Below are 13,475 nucleotides of genomic sequence, written 5' to 3'. Positions count from 1 at the left end.
GACTTTTCACCAATTAAATAACATTTGGTGTATCATGAAATGAAAAATATGACAAAGAAGACCCAAGACTGTTTAACAGCTGTATCAGAAATAAATGGGAGAATATTCCTCTCCCAAAACTCCAGCATCTAGTCCCCTCAGTTTATTTAGTCCCAACTTTTTTAAATGTGTTGAGGCCATACAACTCATCACTACTTTCATTTTTTATTTTAAGTTTTAAAAAAAAATGCAGCAAGGACTTTTACCAACTCTGTATTTGAGTGAGCTTTTAATTAATTAAATTAATTTTAAAAAATCATTTTGGTGAAAGAATCAAAAGGTTTGAGTCACTGGAATGAATAAAATTATCTCTGATACTATATTTGTGCTTAAATCTTAGAGCATAGTTAATTTCACTAACGATTTTAGCATATGCCTTATGAGTGTAATCAAAATCAGGGTAAACAACACTTTTACATGCTGGTTTTCCAATGCATGCACATTCTGGCACATTCGAAATGCTTCAGCACAGTGAGAAGATAATGATGTGGGAGTATTGTTATTATTTTCAGCATAACATTTTACTGATTTTAGGTGACTATCTGCAGTGTGTGATAAACTGTACTTTTCAGGTACAGAGGCCTAGCTGGCTGCCTTGGACTTAGATAGTGAGTGCTTAGACAAAAACATATTGTATGCATTTTATGTAGTTTGTAAATATTCAGTGGTATATGATTTGCTGTTTTTCATGTATAATATGCCGAAAGATGAAGTAAAATTGTTTACACCTATTAGTATCCAGGATTTGTTTGCACAATGGAACTAAAGGTACATTTTTATCACTGGCAGCTTCATACAAATCATCTTGTGATCTGAATGTGAAATTAAGTTTGCAGGCTACTGTTCAATATCCCCAAAATTTCAGTTTCTTCAATTTACAGGTCATCATTTGCATAGCTTTTAACTGACAAAGCTAAATGTCATGTGGCCCTGGCAGATCCATAGCTATACCCATACTGGCAGTTTCTTTTCTTCTAAACCAGGCACACAAAGAGCAACACATTGTTCATAGCTGCTTCCAGGTTACAGTGACCGAGGAGCACCCAGACAAAGAGGCATTTGGTGTGAATAGCAAGCAGTAGCTGACTAACTTGGTCTTCCAGTGTGGTGAGAGTCACCCAAGAGCCTCTTTCAGCAAACTCAAGGACAGTTTAAAGACTGATTCCAATCATTTAAAAAAAAAAAAACAAAAAAAAAAAACAGATGAATCATATTGGGCAGCAGTAATTACCAGAAGCAGCAGACATGTCACTGCCCCACATCTACCGAAGAGTAGCCACATACTAAATTTCTTGTTCATTACCCTCTCCAAAGACCAATATCTCTTTTATTTTTTTTCTCAACTCATCTTGTCCTTATTGTGCAGATTGTTATGTGGTCATACTTAAATTCAGCACATTTTTTTTCAGGTCAGAAATCATAGCTGCCTGAAATAAGCATGTAACTGAGGTTTTTGATGTTTTTTTCTTTTTGGTCAGCCAGCCTAAATTTCAAGTGATTTTTCTCAGGAAACACACACACGACTACACATGCATAAAAAATAAAGCAACTAAACTATTGTGCGATGAGGTGACTTACAAAATCAGAGCTGTTCTAATGTCATCTTCTCCTTGCTTTTCCTCATGTCTTTATACAAATGGGAAAAATCTGCCCTATTCTTTCCTTTAAAAACCGTCTCATTCTTTCCTAAAAGATGGTCAAGTAACATGCTCACTCTAGCTAAGTGAGCAGAGTGTGGTAAGTGGAACGTAAAAGTGGAACTTAATTCCTTATTTAGTCAGGAATGATTGAGAGAAGGCATTTCAGCCTCCAGTATTTATTTAACCACAGCCAACATAAATAGATTGTTTGTTTTGCCAGACTCTGAACTGCATGAAGGCTAACCAGAATAGATTCAAAGAACATGCTGGAAACAAATGAGTCAACGAGCCAGAGATCATAAGGTGAAAGCAATGTACCTTTGGCAAACCAAATAAATGGTACAAGCTATTTAACTTATACAATATAGACAACATTGTTCTTATTCCAGACTTTTCCAGCAATATGTGGTTCTCAGTGGCGGGCCGTGCATTTGGTACCTGGGAGAGAGTCATTTCACATTTGGAGAGTGAATACCATTTTACTGAACAAGAAACCCAGTTAAGACAACTCAACACTACCACTGCAAGTGTGCCACCTACATCATCTGTAGCAGTTCAAAATCAATATTTGTCTAATAACATGACAAAAACATTACAAATTTTAATAAAATCCAACCTACTCACCAGAGATGCAAACTCATAATTTGCACCGCTCCTCAGAGGCTGTAATTCAGTGGTAGAGGCTGTATTTACTGGTCTGGAAGCGGCAACTCTTTCACAGGCTGAGACAAGCTAGCTAGCTTCGGGGTTGGCCGACCTCTCCTCACGATCTCTAGCTTTTCTGGAAAATTTAGTTTTAAGTATGTCTCAGACCAAATCAATTTCTCTTCCTTTGTAGGCATAAAAAAGTCTAACTATGACGCATTAATGTGTGCAGCGTGCTACAGACGTGTTTTGCCAGTCAAACTTGGCTGTAACAGTTTCCCTCTGACTAATCAATCAAAGGACAGAAAAATGCTGATGCTTTTCTGAGTTAAAGAAACAGACCTGCTGCTAATATTCTCTATAGCCAAAGAGCCAGCAGTATTAACTTTGAAGGCCCTGGGCAGATTAGATTGGCATGACAGAACTTAGAGGCTGATATCTGATTGGACAAAAAAATCTAACATCCACAAACACATACTGGAAGCAGTGCAGCCAAGAGAAACCCTACAAAATAAAGAGAATAAACTGTTAGAATTAAAAAATACAATTTCATGGAACAAATATTAGAATTTAGGTTGTAAATGTAGGTCAGTGCAGACCTGTGAAAGCTTCAGGGGCCACAGCTCCTAGCCTCCAATCCAGAGCTCCTTCCATATGGAGGTTGTATGCCACTAGATAGCGCCTGTTCAGTGTATGGTGCGATCAGCACCAATTGGATCCAGTTAACTGCCCGGTTGGTTCAGTGTTGGAATTCCTTCAAGAACAGTTTGCCAAAGGGTTGGCTTCATCTCCCCCAGCAGTTCTGTTTTGCTGGGGTTGAGTTTTAGTTGGTGAGCACTCATCCATAAAGATATGTCTGACAAGCATGAGATCCGAGCGGAAGCTGTGGTATCTGATGGAGGGAAAGAAAAGATGACTTAAGTGTCATCTGCAATGCAGTGATAAGAAAACCCATGTGAGGATATGACTTTACCAATGGAGTGGGTATAGAGGGAGAAAAGGAGGGGACCAAGTACAGAGCCTTGTGGGACACCAGTGGTGAGTCTGCACGGGGCAGATGTGGATCCCCTCTATGTTACCTGGTATGAGCGGCCTTCATAGTCAAGGGTGTGTTCCTCCTGGCCATTTCCTCTTTAAAAAAAAGCCCCCTCACTGTGGCCTTCTCATTTCTGGAGTTCCCGCCAGGTGTCCAGTGCCTAGAACAGGGTACATCCCTAGGGTGCCCTCAAAGGCTTGGTCCTCTGGAGTCCCCCTCCATAACACCTGGTACGCTGCAGGCTGGTCTACCCCACTGACTTTTTTTTTATAACCTTGGTTATAAAAACCGGGTTTTATAACCTTGACCTAAGTGCCATTCCTTTTCCTTTCTTTCAACCTAGCTGTGCTTTTACACTCTAGGCAGTGACTGGTAAGTCTGGCTGTATTGGACTCTCTTGCCCAAAGCGTTGTTGGCGCAGATCGAGTTCCCTCAGGGAACCATGGTTACATATGTAACCTGGAGATGTTCTCATTTGTATAGTCCTGTCTTGCCACCATCGATGCTTGTAAGAACTTTATTTACAATCAATTTATTCTCAATCAATAAAAATGGTTTAAAAAACATGAACTTACATAAAATACATGAAAATATAAAAATACAATACTTAAAAACATGACTGTTTTAATCACTCAGGTTTTTGTGATAACCCATAGGCATTTTGCTCGTTCAGTTTTTGGGAATTAAAAGCAGCACCTTTTTACTGATAACAATTTAATGTCTTCCAACAGCCACCTTTTATGTGACAGGCTGAATGAATGAATACATCTGTAGGCGGCAACAGAAGGCTCCTAATACCAAAGCTACCAGGTGCAGTTACAACTACTGTAACTGATAAGGAGGACATCAGTCATGGAGATATTTATACATGGCCATCACTAACCAACAAGTTAAAATCCAGCATACAATTATATTTCCTGTGAATAAAATGTATATTTATATAATATATAATTTATATAATAATGTGTATATTTCAGGCATCTGCAATAATTGATACGTTTTGGTAAATAATAGAAATAAATACAGCCTTAAGAAATTCCAGTTTATTTTGTTTTTTTTCTAGTCCTATTACAAAATAAATTCAATAAGACATTTTAATAAGACAACACTTACATAAAATATACTGTATGGACAAAAGTATTAGGACGCCTGACTTTTTTATATCTTATTTCCATAAACTGTTACCACAGATTTAAAGGCACAGAATTGTATAGAATGTTTTTGGATGCAGTAGCAATAGATTGTCCCTTCGCTGGATTGACCCAAATCTGTTCCAGTATGACAATGCCCCTTTGCACAAAGCCAGCTCCATGAGGAGATGGTTTACATAGGTTGGAGAGACCTCCATTCTTTTTTCACAAGCATATCAAATATTGCTTTAACCAGGGTCCACAAAGACACACCCACAAGAAAATTATCATTATTTTGTGTCTACATTGTCATATTATGACAATATAGGAAAATGTAGACCTAAGCCTATTTTGTACAATGTTTTCTTTACATAAATAGAAAATTCTTTTTTTATTATTAAAGTGTCTTAAGGGCTTATTTGTTTTCATTGTCTCAAGCTGAGTTCACCTATAAGTCTTGTGCTATCATGGGCATGTTCCATCTTGAGGTGCACTATAGTCCTGAACCTGACATCCTCCTTCAAACATAAATAAGGTAGTCTGTGTGTCTGGGGGATACAAAATGTGGTGCAATGCAGATGAAAAATATTAGTAATTAAATACAAATAAGCCAATTCTTCATCATATTTCTTGCCACTGTCATCTCTGGCATGTTTGTTAAGAGTCTAAATCCTAAAACCTGAGCCTTACTCATTCCAAAGTTCATGAAAGCTGCTTTGTAAAAGCATCTGTTGTTATCTGTGCCTTATCTGTGCATCTGTGCCTTTCCAGATGTGTAAGCTGCCCATGCCACATGGACTCATGCAAACCCATACCATCAGAGATGCAGGCTTCTGAACTGAGCGCTGATAACAACTGGGGTTGACCGTGTCCTCTTTAGTCCGGAAGACATGGCGTCCCAGTTTTCCAAAAAGAACTTCAAATTTTGATTCGTCTGACCACGGAACAGTTTTCCACTTTGCCACAGTCCATTTTAAATGAGCCTTGGCCCAGAGAAAATGCCTGTGCTTGTGGATCATGTTTAGATATGGCTTCTTTTTTGACCTATAGAGTTTTAGCCACCAACGGCAAATGGTATGGTGGATTGTGTTCACCGGCAATGTTTTCTGGAAGTATTCCTAAGCACATGTTGTGATTTCCATTACAGTAGCATTCCTGTATGTAATGCAGTTGCAAATTGCAAATTGGTCCTCCAGCTGTTCCTTATATGTACATTTAACTTTTCCGGCCTCTTATTGCTACCTGTCCCAACTTTTTTGGAATATGTAGCTCTCATGTAAATCTCAAATGAGATTTCAAACATTATTTGGCATGGCATCACTTTTAACATTTGATATGTTATCTATATTCTACTGTAAATAAAATATAAGTTTATGAGATATGTAAATTATTGCATTCCTTTTTTATTCACAATTTGTACAGTGTCCCAACTTTTTTGGAATCAGGTTTATATATATATATATATATATATATATATATATATATATATATATATATATATATATATATATATATATATATATATATATATATATATATATATATATATATACACACACAGTACAGACCAAAAGTTTGGACACACCTTCTCATTCAAAGTTTTCTTTATTTTCATGACTATGAAAATTGTGGATTCACACTGAAGGCATCAAAACTATGAATTAACACATGTGCAATTATATACATGACAAAAAAGTGTGAAACAACTAAAAATATGTCATATTGTAGGTTCTCCAAAGTAGCCACCTTTTGCTTAGATTACTGTTTTGCACACTCTTGGCATTCTCTTGATGCCTATTTTGAAGAACCTTCAATATGACATATTTTCAGTTTACTTTTTTGTTAAGTGTCATGACAAAGTGTCATGTTAGTTATGTAGCCAGAATGGTAAGAACTTGATTTTCAATTTTATTTGTAATACTTTTGTTACCCAATATGTTGTGCCTTATATGTTACAGACACTATTTCCATGTGGGAGAGGCTCAAACAGTCATTAGCTTATGTGATCGGGGTCCATCTGCCATTTTATGATGTTTTTAAGGTGCTTGGTTGAGAGGCGCTCTTATTGAGACAATGAACTAAAACCATGAGAAAGATCTCTGACCTTTTTAAAAGCATTGACCTTTACACATGATCACTTTACACAGATAACAGTTGTGTCCATTGCTAAGGACATTGTCTTCAACACAGAACTGAAAGCCATACAATGGCTTCCAATGTTGTTTGCCCTGTGGTACTCTGTGTGTGTGTGTGTGTGTGTGTGTGTGTGTGTGTGTGTGTGTGTGTGTGTGTGTGTGTGTGTGTGTGTGTGTGTGTCTTTGTGCATGTGTGTCTTTGTGCATGTGTGTGTTTGTGTGACCAGAAACCATTTCTGACATCCATTCTATTTTCACAAGCATATCAAATATCGTTGATGTCCTTTAACCAGGACCCACAAAGACACACCCACAAGAAAAGTTATAATTATTTTGTGTCTACAAAAGGTAGTCTGTGTGTCTGGGGGATACAAAATTTGGTGCAGTGCAGACGAAAATTATTAACACTTTAATGCAAATTAACCAATTCTTGCACAGCCATTCTTCCTGCACACAGGAGGTTCCTGAGGTTGCTTTCGGGGCGAAGCTTACCAATATCGGTCATCTAGTTCAGCCTAGCACTCTCACGGGCCCACGGGAAGGCGGCCCCACGTCACTCCAATGTCACGGACCTTGATATTTCCCTTGTAAGGGACCCCCGGAGCATAGAGGGTTAAGGGCCTTGCTCAAGGGCCCAAGAGTGGCAGCTTGGCGATACCGAGGCTTGAACCCCAGACCTTCCGATCGGCAACCCAGCGCCTTAACCGCTGGAGCCACCACTCCCCCTCATATATATATATATATATATATATATATATATATATATATATATATATATATATATATATATATATATATATATATATAATGTATATCTACACACACACACACACACACACACACACACACACACACACACACATATATATGTATATATTTATATATATATATATATATATATATATATATATATATATATATATATATATATATATATATATATATATATATATATATACAGTGAGGAAAATAAGTATTTGAACACCCTGTTATTTTGCATATATATATAATGTATATCTACACACACACACACACACACACACACACACACACACATATATATGTATATATATATATATATATATATATATATATATATATATATATATATATATATATATATATATATATATATATATATATATATATATATATATATATACAGTGAGGAAAATAAGTATTTGAACACCCTGTTATTTTGCAAGTTCTCCCACTTAGAAATCATGGAGTGGTCTGAAATTGTCATCGTAGATGCATGTCCACTGTGAGAGACATAATCTAAAAAAAAAATCCAGAAATCACAATATATGATTTTTTTAACTATTTATTTGTATGATACAGCTGCAAATAAGTATTTGAACACCTGAGAAAGTCAATGTTAATATTTGGTACAGTAGCCTTTGTTTGCAATTACAGAGGTCAAACGTTTCCTGTAGTTTTTCACCAGGTTTGCACACACTGCAGGAGGGATTTTGGCCCACTTCTCCAAACAGATCTCCTCTAGATCAGTCAGGTTTCTGGCCTGTAGCTGAGAAACATGGAGATTGAGCTTTTGCATTGAGCTCCCTCCAGAGATTCTCTATTGGGTTTAGGTCTGGAGACTGGCTAGGCCACGCCCGAACCTTGATATGCTTCTTACAGAGCCACTCCTTGGTTATCCTGGCTGTGTGCTTCGGGTCATTGTCATGTTGGAAGACCCAGCCTCGACCCATCTTCAATGCTCTAACTGAGGAAAGGAGGTTGTTCCCCAAAATCTCGCAATACATGGCCCCGGTCATCCTCTCCTTAATACAGTGCTGTCGCCCTGTCCCATGTGCAGAAAAACACCACCAAAGCATGATGCTACCACCCCCATGCTTCACAGTAGGGATGGTGTTCTTGGGATGGTACTCATCATTCTTCTTCCTCCAAACACGTTTAGTGGAATTATGACCCAAAAGTTCTATTTTGGTCTCATCTGACCACATGACTTTCTCCCATGACTCTTCTGGATCATCCAAATGGTCATTGGCAAACTTAAGACGTGCCTGGACATGTGCTGGTTTAAGCAGGGGAACCTTCCGTGCCATGCATGATTTCAAACCATGACGTCTTAGTGTATTACCAACAGTAACCTTGAAAACGGTGGTCCCAGCTCTTTTCAGGTCATTGACCAGCTCCTCCCATGTAGTTCTGGGCTGATTTCTCACCTTCATTCAGGATCATTGAGACCCCACGAGGTGAGATCTTGCATGGCGCCCCAGTCCGAGGGCGATTGACAGTCATGATCAGCTTCTTCCATTTTCTAATGATTGTTCCAACAGTGGACCTTTTTTCACCAAGCTACTTGACAATTTCCCCGTAGCCCTTTTCAGCCTTGTGGAGGTGTACAATTTTGTCTCTAGTGACTTTGGACAGCTCTTTGGTCTTGGCCATGTTAGTAGTTGGATTCTTACTGATTGTATGGGGTGGACAGTTGTCTTTATGCAGCTAACGACCTCAAACAGGTGCATCTAATTTAGGATAATAAATGTAGTGGAGGTGGACATTTTAAAGGCAGACTAACAGGTCTTTGTGGGTCAAAATTCTAGCTGATAGGTGTTCAAATACTTATTTGCAGCTGTATCATACAAATAAATAGTTAAAAAATATATATTGTGATTTCTGGATTTTTTTTTTTTAAGATTATGTCTTTTACAGTGGACATGCACCTACGATGACAATTTCAGACCCCTCTATGATTTCTAAGTGGGAGAACCTGCAAAATAGCAGAGTGTTCAAATACTTATTTTCCTCACTGTATATATATATATATATATATATATATATATATATATATATATATATATATGATATAAAAAGAGAGAGTTATATAGCATATAGTTTTCATGTTCAAGAAATTTTTCATCTGTAGTCTAAGGACAGAATGTGTTAAGAAGAAACTTTCCTTTGTTGCCAAATAGCTACTAAATTCTAGGGCCAACTGTCTCTTTTCCCAAATCAAGCATGTAATTGAACAAACAAAACACTGACCCTGGACTATCCATAAGGTTGGTTAAAGTTCAAATTCGAGGGGTATAAATTTAAAGTAGAAACACTGCATTAATCAGAAAGTGGAACAGACAGCAACAAAGCACTTGGTTATATCTGGTAAGATATAAATTCATTTTAAAATGGCTATCATAATAATGCTATTAATTAATCTGTAAACTTTGCAAAATGTTACTTTGACTAATGAGAGAGGTGAATTTTCTCATGAACACTTCGATTTTCCTCTGTTTTTTAGTGATAATAAAAATGAAGGTCATTGTCATTTGTCTGGTTGCTTTACTCTTCATCAACTATAGTAGGTTTTTAAAAACATACATTAATTTTATTTTTTAGTTCTATACTTCTGTAATATAAAGTGTTGAAATGCAGATGTCCTCCAGCTTCTCCTGTATTTGCTCTTTTTAGGTGAGGCTTTGTCATGCTTTGCATGTTTTGGAAAAAACTGTTCAGCTAGACGAGAGGAATGTGGCTCTCTTTTGTACAATCCTGTCTGTGCCACCGTCGATGCTCGTAAGAACTTTATTTACAAGCAATCTCAATTAATAAAAGTGACTTAAATACATTAACCTATCAATATACATATCTCACTGTTTTAAACACTCAGGTCTTTGTGGTAACCTACTGTTTCACAAACCCTTCATAGGATCTATGAGCATTCTACTCATTCAGTTTTGGGAATTTTCTACTGATAACGGTTTTATCTGTCTTCCAACAGCCACCTTTTATGTGAAAGGCTGCATGAGTGAGTACATCTGTAGGCAGCAACAGCAGGCTCCAAATACAAAAGCTACCTGCTGCAGTTACAACTACTGCAACTGATAAGGAGGACATCAGTCATGGAGATCTCTCTACGTGAAGCTAAAATCCAGCGCACTATTATATTTCCTGTAAAACAAATACAATGTGTACATTTCAGGCAGCTGCAATAATTAATTTGTTTTGTTAAGCAATGGGAATTTGTATTTTTGTTAAATAAAACTTTTAGAAATTCCAGTTTATTTGTGGGTTTTTTTTTAGTCCTATTACAAAATACATTTCATAAGACATAAAACATTTCATTGAGACATCACTAATATAAAATACACTATATTGACAAAAGTATTGGGACACCTGATTTTTCCAGCCATATGTCGTTCTTTTACCACAAATTCTTTTCATTTTTGATTGTTAAAAATTATAATAAAAATGCATTGTATAAAAATTGGTAATAAAAAAGCTGAATATTGTAAATTTAAAACTGACATTTTCCTTCTGCCCATTTAGTAAACAAGGGTACACTTTCATTTTCTGGCAGTGTCTCATAGTTATTTTGGTGTTGTATAATTAAGAGTCACTGAATGTATGAACTTCCCAGCCCAACCCAGATATCTGTAAAAGCCAAACTAGCTTGTTTTGATGACATCATTAGTTTACATTTAGGCACCAAATTTAGGCAAAAGTTATTTTATTTTTTTCACTGTTTACTTACAGTATAATTCAATGTGCCATATATAGCTTTGGTGTTTTTACCTATAAGGATATCTGTTCTCTAAGGGAAGGCACTAATTAACATGCCCATTATTTTAAGATTTGCATTTAATAAACAAATAGTAATCAAAGGACCTCCCCCTTAAATTTTAGTTTTAGAAACAAGGACAATATATTGAAGTATAAAATTATACACTCCTGAGAAAACAAAGCAAAAATTATAAAAAAAAATATTAGGCTTTTAATGATCCTAACAACATATCATTTGACAGAAAATTAAACAAATAAACTTCTCACTTCTCATGTGACCTCATTTGCTTGTTCGCTTTTGCTGCAGTGAACTGTTTGAGGGGGGCAGCTAGAAAGAGGGAAAATCACTGATATAGTCTACCTGCACACAAAGGTAAAATCATGATAACGATTCATATGTTTCTGGTTATCTGAGACACCTGATGCAGTCCATAAGGGTTTCGATATCAACCTCAAACATGTAACCAGGAAGTTCCTTTGAATATCCCAAACAATGCCAGGAAATTTGACACCGTAACTGAATTATGCTCTATAATAGGAGTCAGAATGATTGTTTCACCGGTTTCTAAACAGAATAATAAGCTTGAATAGATTATTATACCCAGGTTTAAAGGAGAGATATAGGACAGATCAGACAGGCTATTTTACACAAAGTATTCTACACTGAGCAACAGGGGGAAGCTATTAAAGTTTGTGCACATTTACAGTGAATATAAAAATGTTTTCACACACCTCTTTAATAGATTTTTGTTAAACTAGAAAAATCATAACCTGATAGATCCTTTTAAAATTTAAAGTGATCAAATTACCAGGATATTTAAATTAAACTTATTTAATCCCTCTTTACGATTATGGTGAGCAGAAAAGCATTTGAGGCAGCTAAAATCAAATTATGATCATTATGATAATATCAAATTATACTGATTATGATGCTGATACTTGCCATTTTTTTTACACAGTTTGTTCTGTTCGAACTTGAAGTATATACAGTGGTGTAAAAAAGTGAAAGTGAAAAACATCACAAACAACACAGAAACAATAAGTTAAATGTTCTAGTGCTTGTTGAATTACAACAAGAGTGGAACAAAATACCTCCGCTGTAACAGACTCATTGCAAGTTATCGCAAACGCTTGATTGCAGTTGTTGCTGCTAAGGGGGGCCCAACCGGTTATTAGGTTTAGGGGCAAACACTTTTTCATACAGGGCCATGGAGTTTTGGATTGTTTTCCCTCAATAATAAAAACCTTCATTTATAAACTGCATGTTCTGTTCACTTGTGTTATCTTTTATCAATATTTCAATTAGTTTGAGAATATATAAGACATCATCACACCACTGTAGCTATGAAAACATTATGATTTATAATTCAACTAGCACTAGAACTTTTTACTTATTGTTTCTTCTTCATGTTGTCTGTATGTTGCTTGCCATGTATGGTACTGTACACTGGCGATCAAAATTAGAGAACAATTTATAAACAATTGAACAATTCTGAAATAATGATGAGTTTTTGTCCTGTCTATACCATGCTACCAGAACACCTTTTCCACAAATTAACTAAGGCATTTAAAAAAAAAAAACATTATTTTGCAGAAAACACACTGATCAAAATTAGAGAACACTTTTAGATACCTCCCAGTTATTGGTGTTAATCTGGCACTGGTGCTAATTTCCTTGATTATCTGTCAACCCCTATTTAACTGGCAGCCTAACTTCCAGTTTCATGGACTCTGCAAGATGGTGGGCCGTTCTAAAGTGAGTGAAAGCCTCCGGCAGCAGGTTGTCCAGTTGAAGACCAAAGGGATGACCCTATCAGCCATAGCAAGACAAGTTAGTCATTCGAAATCTGTGATTTCAAGAATATTGACTCTTTACAACATCACAAACTCATTCAAGTCCTCCAAGAAGGCTGGTCATCCACGGAGGACAAATACAAGAGAGGACAGGATACTGCGGAGGATCTCAATGGGCAATCGTTTTCACACTGCAGCTGGAATTGCTCACCAGTTCAGCGCTGAACAGGGTAAGGATCTGTCTCGTCATACAGTGTCTCGACGTTTAAGAGCATTTGGACTGAAAGCCCACTCTGCAGTGACCAAACCTCTCATTAGCAGAAAGAATCAAAAGGCTAGACTAAGCTTTGCTCAGAAGCATGTTGTGTGGACGGAGGAGAACTGGTCCAAAGTTAACTTCAGTGATGAAAGCAAGTTTAATTTATTTGGGTCCGATGGGAAACATTATGTTCGGCGACAAACTGGAGAAAGACTGAACCCAAAGTGTGTAAAGAAGTCAGTGAAAAGTGGAGGAGGAAGTGTCATGGTT

At 36.7% G+C, this 13,475-nt stretch overlaps 1 long non-coding RNA gene across 1 annotated transcript; it reads left to right on the top strand.

Moving 5' to 3' along the window:
- Positions 1-9,666: 9,666 nt before the first annotated feature.
- LOC310723820 lies at positions 9,667-10,648 on the top strand. The gene is made up of 4 exons (XR_014532799.1): positions 9,667-9,754; positions 9,891-9,950; positions 10,061-10,165; positions 10,371-10,648. It is a non-coding gene; the product is annotated as an uncharacterized lncRNA (long non-coding RNA).
- Positions 10,649-13,475: the final 2,827 nt, after the last annotated feature.

This window comes from Silurus aristotelis, assembly GCF_946808225.1.
Source record: "Silurus aristotelis genome assembly, chromosome: 3".
Lineage (NCBI taxonomy): Eukaryota > Metazoa > Chordata > Actinopteri > Siluriformes > Siluridae > Silurus > Silurus aristotelis.
The sequence above is the reverse complement of the archived record's forward strand: the minus strand, read 5'-3'. Positions and strand labels throughout refer to the sequence as shown.